The sequence below is a fragment of the Pinus tabuliformis genome, chromosome 4_1 (genome assembly GCF_031772625.1).
Source record: "Pinus tabuliformis cultivar Carrire ecotype Pingquan chromosome 4_1, CPIR1, whole genome shotgun sequence".
NCBI classification, from domain to species: Eukaryota; Viridiplantae; Streptophyta; class Pinopsida; order Pinales; family Pinaceae; genus Pinus; species Pinus tabuliformis.
Genome location: NC_142303.1, coordinates 440672392 through 440684545, shown reverse-complemented (window position 1 = coordinate 440684545; position 12154 = coordinate 440672392). Strand labels below are relative to the sequence as shown.

The 12154-nt window shown below is 40.7% G+C and overlaps 1 protein-coding gene across 2 annotated transcripts in view; it reads left to right on the top strand.

The window, feature by feature from the left end:
- Nucleotides 1-12154, top strand: part of LOC149176219 (uncharacterized) — a 212755-nt gene that overhangs the window by 119997 nt on the left and 80604 nt on the right. The gene's annotated exons all lie outside the window — the stretch shown is intronic.

The following is a 12154-nucleotide window of genomic DNA, read 5'->3' as shown; positions in this document are numbered from 1 at the left end:
CTCTATTTCTTTGGAATATCATTTACCATTATATTTAATTTTTGGAATTTCTCAATGTGCTCTGCCATTGAACCCTTTTGTTTCAGATTTATCAATTAGCTAAAGAAGGTGTTTCTCTTTGTATCCTCATAATGTGTTATCATTTCCTTCGTTAAAATTGACTAGGTGACAAGTGGTTCATGAGAACAAATCCCTTTATACCATAAAAATTGATTCGGTTATAAATATAAAGATGCAATACGTACCTTTTGTAACAGTTGCACATCATGTAGATCAAAATATTTCTCCATCTATAGTATCCATGTTATGGGATCCTTGCCATCAAACTTCCTCATATCGATCTTTGGAATGTGGTGGGTCTTCAATCCAATGTTAGATTCTATGAAATCATGATTAACATTTATTTTTTTCTCATAATGAATTTCTTCTACTACCTTTTCGTCATTAGGAGGTCTTTCTTGTAGCAGCTTTGTCCCACCTTCCTTCAAACCTCCCATGTTTTTCTTCAAATATTCCATGCCTTTCTTCAAATATGCTTCCATACGATTAATATTAGCTTCCATGGCACATATAAAACTATTTATCTTAGCTTCGATTGCATTCTTCAAATCATCCATCCAATTTTTCATACAAGGTGTTTATATTTTCTTTTTTTAGCAGCTCGATCTTGGATCTTTTGTATCTTCGAAATTTCAAATCTCTAAGGTCTAAAATTTTGACTTGAAGTATCCCTCTGGGTCCTCTTTCCAATGGCACTGGTCTAATCGAAATTGGATTATCCAAGGAAGAGTTATGCCCAATTTCCAAAGATGACCTGATTATATACGTTTTCAGTAGAGTGAAATTGTATGAAGTGACACATGTCACAATTTCAACCTTTGGACTTGAAAACAATACACAACAAAGTACAGTCCGTCCTCTTTTGGTAAATTCTTACGAAATTTCAATCTGGTGATCAAAGAGAAATTTATGATGATTTTACAAAGGTCACCTTTTTGGGATGTAATTCGGCAGCCTGCAGAAACCTTTAATGTCTTGGACCATATCTCCGAAAATATATGGAAACAAGATCTGAAATTCGGGTCCGGGCTTCATCGTGATTTTGGCTCAAATGGGTTTTAATTTTTGAGTCTCAACCTTTGTAGAAACAAAATTAGAGAGAAAATTCCATGATGACATGTTTGGGATGGAATTATAGAGCTTGCAAAAGCTCTAACTTCCACAGATCATATCTCCAAAAATATAGCAAGACAAGATCTGAAATTCCGACCAATGGTTCAGAACGATTTCGGCTCAAATGGGTTTTGTGTTTGAGCTTTTGAAAATTCACATAGAAAAAATTATATTGAAAAATCCACGATGACTTGTTCGGAGCAACGAAACCCTAGAATCCAAAGCTCTAATACCAAGTGTTATGAAACCAGTGCACAAAAAGATAGAAAAGATAGATCAACGACTTAAAAATCAACCTCTTCAAGGGGGAAACCTCCTTTAAATTACACAAATTAACAATTTGTGGATGATACAAATGACAATACCTCCTTTCTATATATAGGAGTCTAAGTGGTCCCCATATAGTAAGAGCCTACATACCAATAATATTATAAGGGCACAAAATAACAATAGTGGGCTATTAAGGGGCACAATAATAACAACATGGGGACTACATGAGCACAACAATACCATAAGGGGGTTGCACTAATAACAATAAGGGGCTAAACTAGTAGTATAGGAGCACAACAGGTAGTCACGTTAGAAACTCGATAGCTCCATCATACCCTCTTCTTCTACATTATAACTTTGCAATACCGAGGAGAGGGACAATATATGGAGTTAGATGCCATAAGCAAACCAATAGAGTTCGGGAGAAAAGGAAAACCTTTCTCAAGAGAACAAACTCTCGAAGAGGAAAAATTACTTGGTGATGATTGTGCGCCCAAGAAAATGCCTCTAGAAGAATACATGAGGCAGCATAGGGTAGCAATAAAGAGAGTAACTATAGGAGGCCGAGTTTAAATACTTGAAGGGCCACGTTCTGTTACCCCCAGTAGACTGAATTCATTATCGTTTCTGGAGGACAAGTCAAACAATTGTTGGCAGGCCGAGATCCACTGAGAAATTATTCTATTCCTAAGAGGGGGCCGAGCTCAGAAGCATAACTCCAAGTTGAAGAGGATGAGTTTCTTGTGCCAAATAGTCATTCCCGAGTCACAGAAATTGCTATAGTCAGATCGTAGGGCTGAGTTGCCTTATCTTCACACAAGGCTGAATTTTATGAAGAAAAAGGGTTGAATCATTAGCTCAGAAGGAGGCCGAAACTGTCAATACAAGGAGAGGCCGAATTGGAATCATCATAAGTATTTGTTATTTATAGAGGCCGAATTGTGGATTCCAAGTTCAATTTGGAGAGGGGGTCATATCATCTCGTTTGCCAAAATGAGATTCTATTTGAACCGAGTTTGGAATATTTGGTAGTTGAATTATTGAGCTACGCCGAGAACTCTTGGAGGACAAATTTGCTGAAGAACATATTCATTGGTTGGACCGAGATTATTTCTTCCTTCAGACCGAGTTATTCTATTTGCTGCCAGTGTTGTGACGTGATCATAATTTTGTTGGCACATAATTGTTGCCATTGTTGCCATATCAGGTGTGTGTGGATTCTCTCACAGGAATTCATAGTGAAATAAATGGTGTTATCAATAGGAAAGTCTTTCCCCCTAATGGAAGTCGATATGAGAATTCCCGCAAAACATTTATATGCTTTTGCTCTGATCCAATCAGGGTCCCATAAAACTGCCAGGCCCCCTGAAAGACCATTTGCCTCCGAAGCAGCCATATGCCAAGTGGGGAACATTTTCCTGAAATAAGAAATAGATACAGGTGTGCTGTGCATGGTTTCTTGGATTAAGATGATTTTGGGCTATTTTGAAATGAAAAGATTCTTAAGGGATAAATTTTTTTGATCATCCCCCAGCCCTCTTATGTTCATAGATATAATGAAAGTCATTGAGAAGGCTTTTCGGCCATACTTGCTCTAAGAGGCCCTTCTTCTGACATATCAATGATAGGTACATCTACTAAGGAAAGATTTCAAACTCCTCTGCCTGGACCATCAATCCTTCCTCTGAAATGTCTGCTACCCCTATTATTTTTCCTTCTCGCCATAATATTTTTTGTAGAGTTTGGGCTTATTTGAGGAGGGGACGGCATTCCCAGTTTATGAATGGTTAGGGGTCTGAGTTCAAGCGATTTCTTGCTAAGGAGTTAGTCCAGGTCGCTACCAATCGAATTTGAAGGGGAAGAAATGGGGGAGTTAAGAGGGGTAGCCGAAACCATATGTTCTTTTCCTTTCTGAGATTGAGTCATTCCCTTTTTTGGTGATGGAGAGGAAGATGAAATAAAAGTGATATGTGAATCCACTTTAAAGTTTTTGTATGGCTGGGGAACCGGGAGAGGATGAGGGATTTCTTTATCAGCAGTAGGTTCCGGGGGGGTGTGCAAAAGTGATTGAAAGTCCTTTTATCAGATGGGGTGATTGATCTTCTCGAACTTTCAGGCAGGACGCATTGACTCTGGGGATATGTTGATGGAGAAAAATTATACTGAGGATTTGATTTCTGACCGAGAGGTGAGAATTTATGATAATCATCTTCAAGATTAAAAACCCCTTGCAATTTGCCAGATTCTGATGGAGATGAGCTAATAGTAGAGGATACCTTCTCCATTCCAGAGTATTGAGATTTTATCCTCTATTTATTTTTTGTTGACTGATATTTTCCCTGATATATTCGGTTCTTTAAAATAGGGCATCGAGGGCAGTTTTTAATAAGGTGTCCTATCTTGTGGCATACTGAACACCTGAAGGGGACTCCCCAGAAATCCAGTCTTTGATTTATTTTTAAGTCCCTCCAGGATATCTCGATGTGGTCAGGGAAACCTCCCCTATAAGCTTTCTCTATGAGAACCCATGCTACTCGTTTGTCTTTTCCCCCAGACATCTTGGATCTACATATACACATCTTCCTATGGCATTTCCGATCTCAGTTAAGGTTTCCTTCGGCCAAAACTCCAGGGAAAGGTCGGGGAGCTTGACCCAAATCAAATTATTTGTAGGAGTATTCTTCAACAGATTATAACCAATATACCATTTGTATAGCACCAGGAAACTCCTTTCGTGTACCCATGGACGAGTATTAATGGCTTCCAGATCGCTAGCACTCAGAAAATGAAAACAATACCATTCCTTCATCAATTTAACTACAATGGGGATGTATCCGATCAGAGGTTTCCATTGAAGCTCTAGCCACTTTCACATCCTAGCATCATCCATCTCTAGAAAGTTCCATCGGCCTACTAGGGCGTATTCCTGTAAACTTTCAATGCGGTCGGTTAGATAAATACTATCTAACTTAATCGTCGCCGGTGGCAGGATGGTTTTGCCAGGTTTTACGTTCTTTTTGTAACAGTTTGAAGGCTCACAGTCTACATATTCTCTCTGAAGGTGTTCACTTCGGTTGCCTTCCCGAGTTGTTTGAGTTTTTTTATGGCCATTGTCGTCCAAGTCATGAGATTGCAGCAAAGGCTGGACAGTCACGTCAGCCAGCGTGGACTGCCAGTCATTTGACAACATGGTGGCACCCTTGCAAGTTTCGGCCTGAATAGCTGCTCAGATCATGGCCTCCGTGGCCGATGCGTTTGACACAAAGTCCATAAAAGTCCACCCCCTGTGTACTGAGAAATCCTAAAAAAGGATTTTCTGGATCGGATAGTAAATCATGCAATAAATATGACTTGACCGCTTCTGAATATATTACCCAGAGCAAATATGACTCAAAGAGGAAAAGTAGGTCTTGCCTGACATGAGTACTGACAGAAAGAAGCCTTGAGAATAAGCAGCTCCCCATCCAAAGAGGGGATCAGATTCCAAAGAAGCCAACTGTCTTCAGGAGTTATGAGGGGGTGACGTATACATGAGGCAGCATAGGGTAGCAATAAAGAGAGTTTCAAAAAATGGCGACTTCTATTGTCCCACAAGGTCTGATTTCATGCCGTCAAGTACCATTTCCTGTACCCTATAAGCTTTGAAACTCAAATCTCTGCAGTACCCGACCCAAAGAATTGGAAAAACGTGAATTGGGAAATGGTTTCCGATCCCGGGGAGGGGAGTATCTATCCCGGAAAACCCAGGAAACAGAAGGCTCGGAAAGATGTTGCAAGTCTCAGGTCTAAAAAAAAAAACAGAGACTAAATTGGCTTTTTGAGATTGTTTCAGGATGAAACATCGGGGCATACAATACAACAGTAGCAAAACTCATACACACACCACCAGGAACCTATCTTGAAGCGTATATCTGAACAAGGTTTGGATATAACAAAGTAATTCTTCAATTTGAAGAAAGATACCCACGACCAACTAGGATTAAATGACCCTGACATATGGTATTGAGGGACAATACTAATGCAAAACCTCAGGGAAAGTGTTTAGACTTTTAACTGAATGCCAATATTCAGACTACAACCTAAAGACAAAAGCCAAAAGTTCCGACTTTTAAATAAAAACGCTAATATTTTCACCTTTGAAATGGCTAAACAAAAAACATATTCCATATCACAACTTAATCTTTAAATTTTTTCCAGATTCCATGAAGAAGAAAACTATCCTTTGATGAGATGTTAAAGTATTCAGAGACTAAGAACTGACCTGTTTAAACGAGCGTTTCTCCGAGCAGAGAGCACCGAGAAGCCGAAACCCACGAAGCCGAAGAGCTAAAAACATCCCCTCGAAGACAGTTCACCTCAAAAGTGGAGTACAAAGGGAACGCGGAGATAACTACAGAGTCCTCACATAGAAAATTGACACAAAAGAAGAATCCCCAATGATGGATGAAAGAGGTAACACTGGACAAGCAGTGTGAAACTGTGGAGGAGGTAGCCGCAGAGACAGAAACACAGTGTTCAAATGAAACCTCCAACCCCAGAGGTCAACATTCTTCCTGTTAATGGAACGCTGGCGAGGGCTGGCATGAGCCAAAACCGGAAAAACTCGCAGGGTCAAAGTAAAAGGGAAGTGATGGCGTTTATGGAGATGACACATTCAAGTATACTAAAAGCGTCACCCTGCTGATAAAGGCATGTATCCCTCATGCACCCGTCCACTCTCGAGAAGATTTTTAGGTTCTTGTGGTGGCTCCAAGCTGTGTTATTGGTTAGATGCAGACAATCGCATACCTGATTCGTTGGTCGTCGATGCTCTCCACTCGGCACTCTGTTGCTTTCTTGGTATTTCCTCATCTAGTGTTGACTAGTTAAAGGTTAAAGAGATATTTCAGAGCTGAAATGTAGTCATTAGGCCAAGTTGAAGACTTTCCTTACCCTAAAACTTGAATAGACTTACTAGAAATTGATAACTCCTTTGTATCCATTTATTTAATTTCTTGATTAGTAATGTGTGTAGGGAAAATATTCAATGCTCTCAACATTTGTGAAAAAGAGGTATTTCTCTTAACTGAGCAGAGGTTGTAGTTTTTAGTTGGTAGAGACTTCAGTTTTTAGTTGGCATTCTGCACTCTATGAAATAGTTTGGAAATTGGTTATCTAATTAGGGAAGTTGACATTCCCAAATTTACTTAAATCGTAAAATGAAGGGCATATAAAATGCAAACATGTTATAAAATTTTTGTTTGGCAGGCGAGAGGGATTTGAAATTCCAGGCCTGCTCCCCACATTACTATTATTCTGTTGTACACACGATATTTCCTCGCAACAAGCTGTCCACACCGGACTTGTACGGTGCAAAGACGTCAAGACACTTTCCAGCAGCATTTGTTATTTTGCTATGAAGTACTTGCAGGCTGGAGCTCGCCTCGATCGCAGTTCAAATTAGCAACGCGGTTTGTCAGATATTATTTTGGCTGTGTGATGTTCGTGAGATTCGTCAGAATAAAAATTCGTATGGGTGGTGCCATGGTCTGTGTTATGGTCTGCCAGTAACAATGGTACGCTGACGGCAGTCTAAGAATTTCGTACGCTGAGGGTTCCTTTCTTCCCGGAAAAAACATAATCCTTACACCAAAACATTTATAATCTCTATTCACTGTTTTAATGACCGCGTCCATGTCCGTTCGATTCCGAATATTAGAGGAATTTGCAATAGAAATGACCGCGTCCATGTCAGTTCGATTCCGAATATTAGAGGAATTTGCAATCGAAATGACCGCGTCCCGTTCGATTCCGAATATTAGAGAAATTTGCAATAGACTTAAGGATACCCCTTCGCCTGACAACTTATGCAAACTTCCTCCCCGCAGAAAATGCACATGCTACATATCGTTCACCGACCGAAAACACATGGCCACTTTCAGATTCTCCGCTTACAGTCCTATCTATATATAGGATTATGTTTCAATCCTTCCGCCCCGTCGCCCCCCCCCCTCCAACTGCCTTCAGCGTCTCCAAATATGGAGAAACCTTCCCCGCGAAAACGTGACGATGAACATGCTCTACCAAACAAAGATGTGGGGCAGACATCTCGGCAGTTTAAGGGAATCCGACTCCGAGAATGGGGGAAGTGGGTATCCGAAATTCGGATGCCGAAATCCAGAGACAAGATATATCTGGGTTCCTACCATACAGCCGAACAGGCCGCGCGGGCCTTCGACGCTGCAATGTATTGCCTGAGAGGGCCCAAAGCTAAATTCAACTTCCCCGAGTCCGTGCCCTCGATTCCTTCGTCGTCTTCTCTTTCTCGTCAGCAAATCCGTGTTGCCGCGGCCAAATATGCCTTGAACGAACTCCCTTCAAGTAAAGACGAGCCCTCCCTCCACCATAAAATCGACAATAACGGAAACCAGGAGCCCTCGCGGTTATGTTCTGCTTCGGAAATGAAGCTGTCGAGCGACGAGCAGCAGAAATCGGAGGAGTTGGCATTTTGGCAATCTCTGTTTGCGAGATCAGATCCCGATGGGTACCTTAATTTGGAAAAAATCCCGTCGGTAGACGAGGCGCTGGGTTTGGAGTTCGTACCAACTTCGCAGGATGATGACGTCGACATCTCTGTTGATACAGAGCTCTGGAACTTCGAAGACGAATAGGATTTCTAGGACGGGGACCGCCACCAAATCCAAAAGCAAACTGTCCTTCTTGCCTTAGGATTTGTGGGGACCAACTTCAACACATAGACATTGTACCACAACCTCCTTACTCTGTAAACCTATCATTATTACCAACAACATGACCCTTGAATTGAGTGGGAAGGATCATTTTAATAAAGATGTAGTTTTTGTTAATGTACAATCATTTCAATAAAAACGTACTTTTTTGGTAACTATTCAGGTTAACTCTGGCTGAAATTTGGCAAATTTTTGGAATGTCAGTGATGCAATTTGTAAAAACCGAGTGTCACATTACTATTTTAAACAATTTAAGTTCACATTTTAACCAAAAAAAAATAAAAATAAAAATATATGACTGGATTCTAGTGAGAAAGTAAGAAACATCTAATATTTCCTTTTACTAAAAATGTTTTACTACAAAAAAAACTTGTAAGTTTTCTCTATTTATATTATATCCGATTTAGGGTGAGTCAATAGGTTGCTATTTTAATTTCTTATTATTGTAGAGGATGTTTTTGCATAAGAGGCCCTTTACACTATTTATATAGGAAAATGGTGTAGTTAGAAGTTCAAATATAATGTTGATTTTTATTTTTTTTTCTAATAAAAAATTAGATTAGATTTATTGTAATTTCCCATTGATATTTTTAAGAAGCAAATTGTTTTTTGAGTATAAAAGTTAAAAAAAAAGTTGGACTTCAAAAAATCTGATTCTTTATGTTTCTTCTAAATATTTATTAGATGTCCAATTAAAATAAATAAATATTAATTTTAATAATATTATTTACATTTATATAAATTTATTACCTTTTTTTTCCCAAAAAAAAATCGTAATCTTTTATTAATTGAAAAATTACATATAGTAGATGTCAATGGCATATGCATAATTGTTTGGCCTTGGCCAGTCAAAGTAACTGTAAAAAATATATAAGTTATGGCCGAAGCCATTCCCAAAAATGTTGTACATATTCACCTCACAGGGTGTTCATCATGTCTAGTATGTAGAATAAAAACATAAATATATACATATAATGATACAGTGTAACTTAAATATATACATATAATGATACTGTGTATCAACTGAAAACTAAACCAAAAATTTAGGGCCTGTCCGCCTTAGGATATGCTCTATCTATGTAGGGCCGGTGATAACACTGATACTGTTCTGCACCATACTGTTCATGAATCATCGAGAGGCTTTGGGGGTGTGTCGTGACCTCCTTGGATAATTTGTCAACAGCCTCGTTACGCTCCCTGTAAATGTGTTGACAGGTGATAGTGTAAAATTGAGTCTTGAATTCCATGATTTCATCCAAAATGTTCCTAAGAGTATGAGCATGACAGTTATTGATGTTATTGAACCAATAAATGATGATTTTGGAGTCTCCGAAAATCTGTAGATTAATGCATGAGTGTGCTAGTGCAAAGTGCAAGAGATGCCTGAGCGTGATCAATTCTGCATAGTTATTGGTTCCCTCTCCCAATCCCAGCTGTATTTTGTAATGGTGTTGTTCAGATAGGAATAGTATGATACCCCCCCCCCCCCCACATCCTTGTGCTTGGGCTGCTCCATCAAAGTATGCCCACGGTATGGAGCGATCAATCGTCTGAGAGGTGTGTGAGCGAATTGTAGTAGAGTGGGGTTCATATGGGATTTCATGGTAGGCTGCGATTACCTTTGTTGTTGTAAGTGGCCAATGTGCCTCTGCTCCTTTGAAGATTATACCATTCCTTGTCATCCAGATGGACCAACAGATAAGGAGAGGCAGACATAGAGTTTTTGTATCTTGATTTGCAGTAGTCCAGTTGTTCCATGCTTCAAGAATCGAAGGACCGTTCCAACTGCCATGATTGGAAAGGAGATGTAATACTTGTTGCCACAACTGTGCACACATTGGGCAGTGGAGAAATAAGTGATCATTTGTCTCCTCCACCTGTTTATAGAGAACGCACCAATGCGGTCCATAGTGAGATCTGCGCATAAGGTTTGCTTTGGTTGGTGTCTTGTTGTTGAGCACATTCCACATAAAGAGTCTAGTTTGAGGAGGCACTTTGAGCTTCCAAATCTTTCGCCACCAGTCCAGAAGAACAAGTGGTTTGCGTTCATTGAGAAGGTTTGGATAGCCAACTTTTGGGGAGTACTTACCATGTTTGGCCGGGGTCCAGATGAGCTCATCGGGGCCCTCCTTAATGCACACATGTGCTTCGTTCAGGGCATTTATATACCCATCCCAGATCTGCTTCCAGTGTTCGGGGATACAGATTTTGAGCAGAAGACCATGCCTGTTCAAAGATGGAGTTGTTCTCCATGTCTGTTATCTGGGCAATCACCTTGATGTTCCTCTGATTTAGAAAGTGGATGAGATCTGGAGGTAACTAATGCATGTTCCCCCCACCAGTCCATGCATCCATGCCTATACGGGCTAGATTGCCATCATTTATTCTCCATGCGAGGCCCGCTCTAATGAAAGGCATAGTGTGTAGTATAGCTTTCCAAACCATAGAAACCCTAGTACGAGGCCAGTCTGGTATACGAATCCATTCCATAAGATGATGTGGCTAGATATATTTGTGGTATGTGACTTCAGTCCATAGGTTCTGTTTAGTGAGAAGGATACATCCCATCTTGGCTGCTAATGCATGAGTGAAGACACAAAGGTCTTTAAGTCTCCAACCTCCCCATTTCTTAGGGAGAGCGATGTGCTTCCATCCTACCCAAGCAAAAGGTTTTCCCTCTTTATAACCATTCCAAAGGAATCTGCAGCAGATCTTCTGAATGTGAGCAAGAATTCCTTTAGGAATCCAGGCTAGCGACATCCAGTAGACAGGGGTAGCCTCCAAGACAGATTTTATGAGGACAAGGTGACCAACTCTTGATAGGAATCTATGGTTCCAATTTGTCAGTCGCTTCTCAATTTTGATCACAAGCCAAATCCAATCCGCTATCCTGTAGCAGTGGGGCTTGATCCAGAACCCCAGGTACTTGAGGCCATCCTCCAGATGATGATGTTGGAAGGGGAAATATTGATGTGCAATTCTGGCTTCTAGGGGGGATGTATTGGAGAGGGTGATGGTAGATTTGGAGTGATTTGCTTCCATGCCGGTAGCCAGGGAAAAAAGGGTGAGGATGTCATGGAAGGTAGATGAGTCCCGATGGCTGCCATTAAGGAATATAAGGACATCATCAACAAAAAGTAGATGTGTGAGATAACATTGTTCACTCATTTTCAGCCCTTGTAGGCGCCCATCCCTCTTGGCTGATGCAATGAGTCTGCTGAGGCCTTCCATTACAATCAGAAAAAGAAGTGGGGAAAGTGGACAGCCTTGCCGAAGGCCTCGCTCAACATGGAAAAAATGAGATGCAGAGCCATTAATGAGGACACTGAAAGATGCCGAGGTAATGCAGCACATGACCCAGTCAGTGAAAGGAGGGGGGAAGCCCAGATGGGTGAGGATCATTTTGATATATAGCCAGCTGACCCTATCAAAAGCTTTAGCTAAGTCAATTTTGAGGATTGCCCCTTTTAGCTTTTTAATTTTGATAGAATGGAGGGCTTCTTGGGCAGTACCAATTGCTTCATGGATTTGTCTGTTCTGAAGGAAAGCAAATTGCTCAGGGGAGATGTGACGAGATAGGATGGGTCTGAGCCTATTTGCAAGAATCTTGGCAATGATTTTGTATAGGCAGTTACAAAGGGAGATGGGATGAAAATCATTGAAGGATGCGGGGGAGTCGGATTTGGGGATCAGGGCAATGAAAGTGGAGTTGATGGCCTCATACATACGCCCGGAAGTCCTACATTCTTCCACCACCCTAAGCAGGTCATGTCCAATGAGTTCAAAAAATGCAAGGTAGAATTCGATTGTCCAGCCATTTGGCCCTGGACTTCTATCTTTTTTGAACCATTTCAATGTTCCTTCTAGCTCTGCCTGAGTGACGGGGGATGTGAGCTTCTCAACCGTATCCATGTCCATAAATCTGGGGAAGTGTCCCGCAATTATGACAATTTTAGCAAGAGTTGCACCAGGGGGTGCCTTGA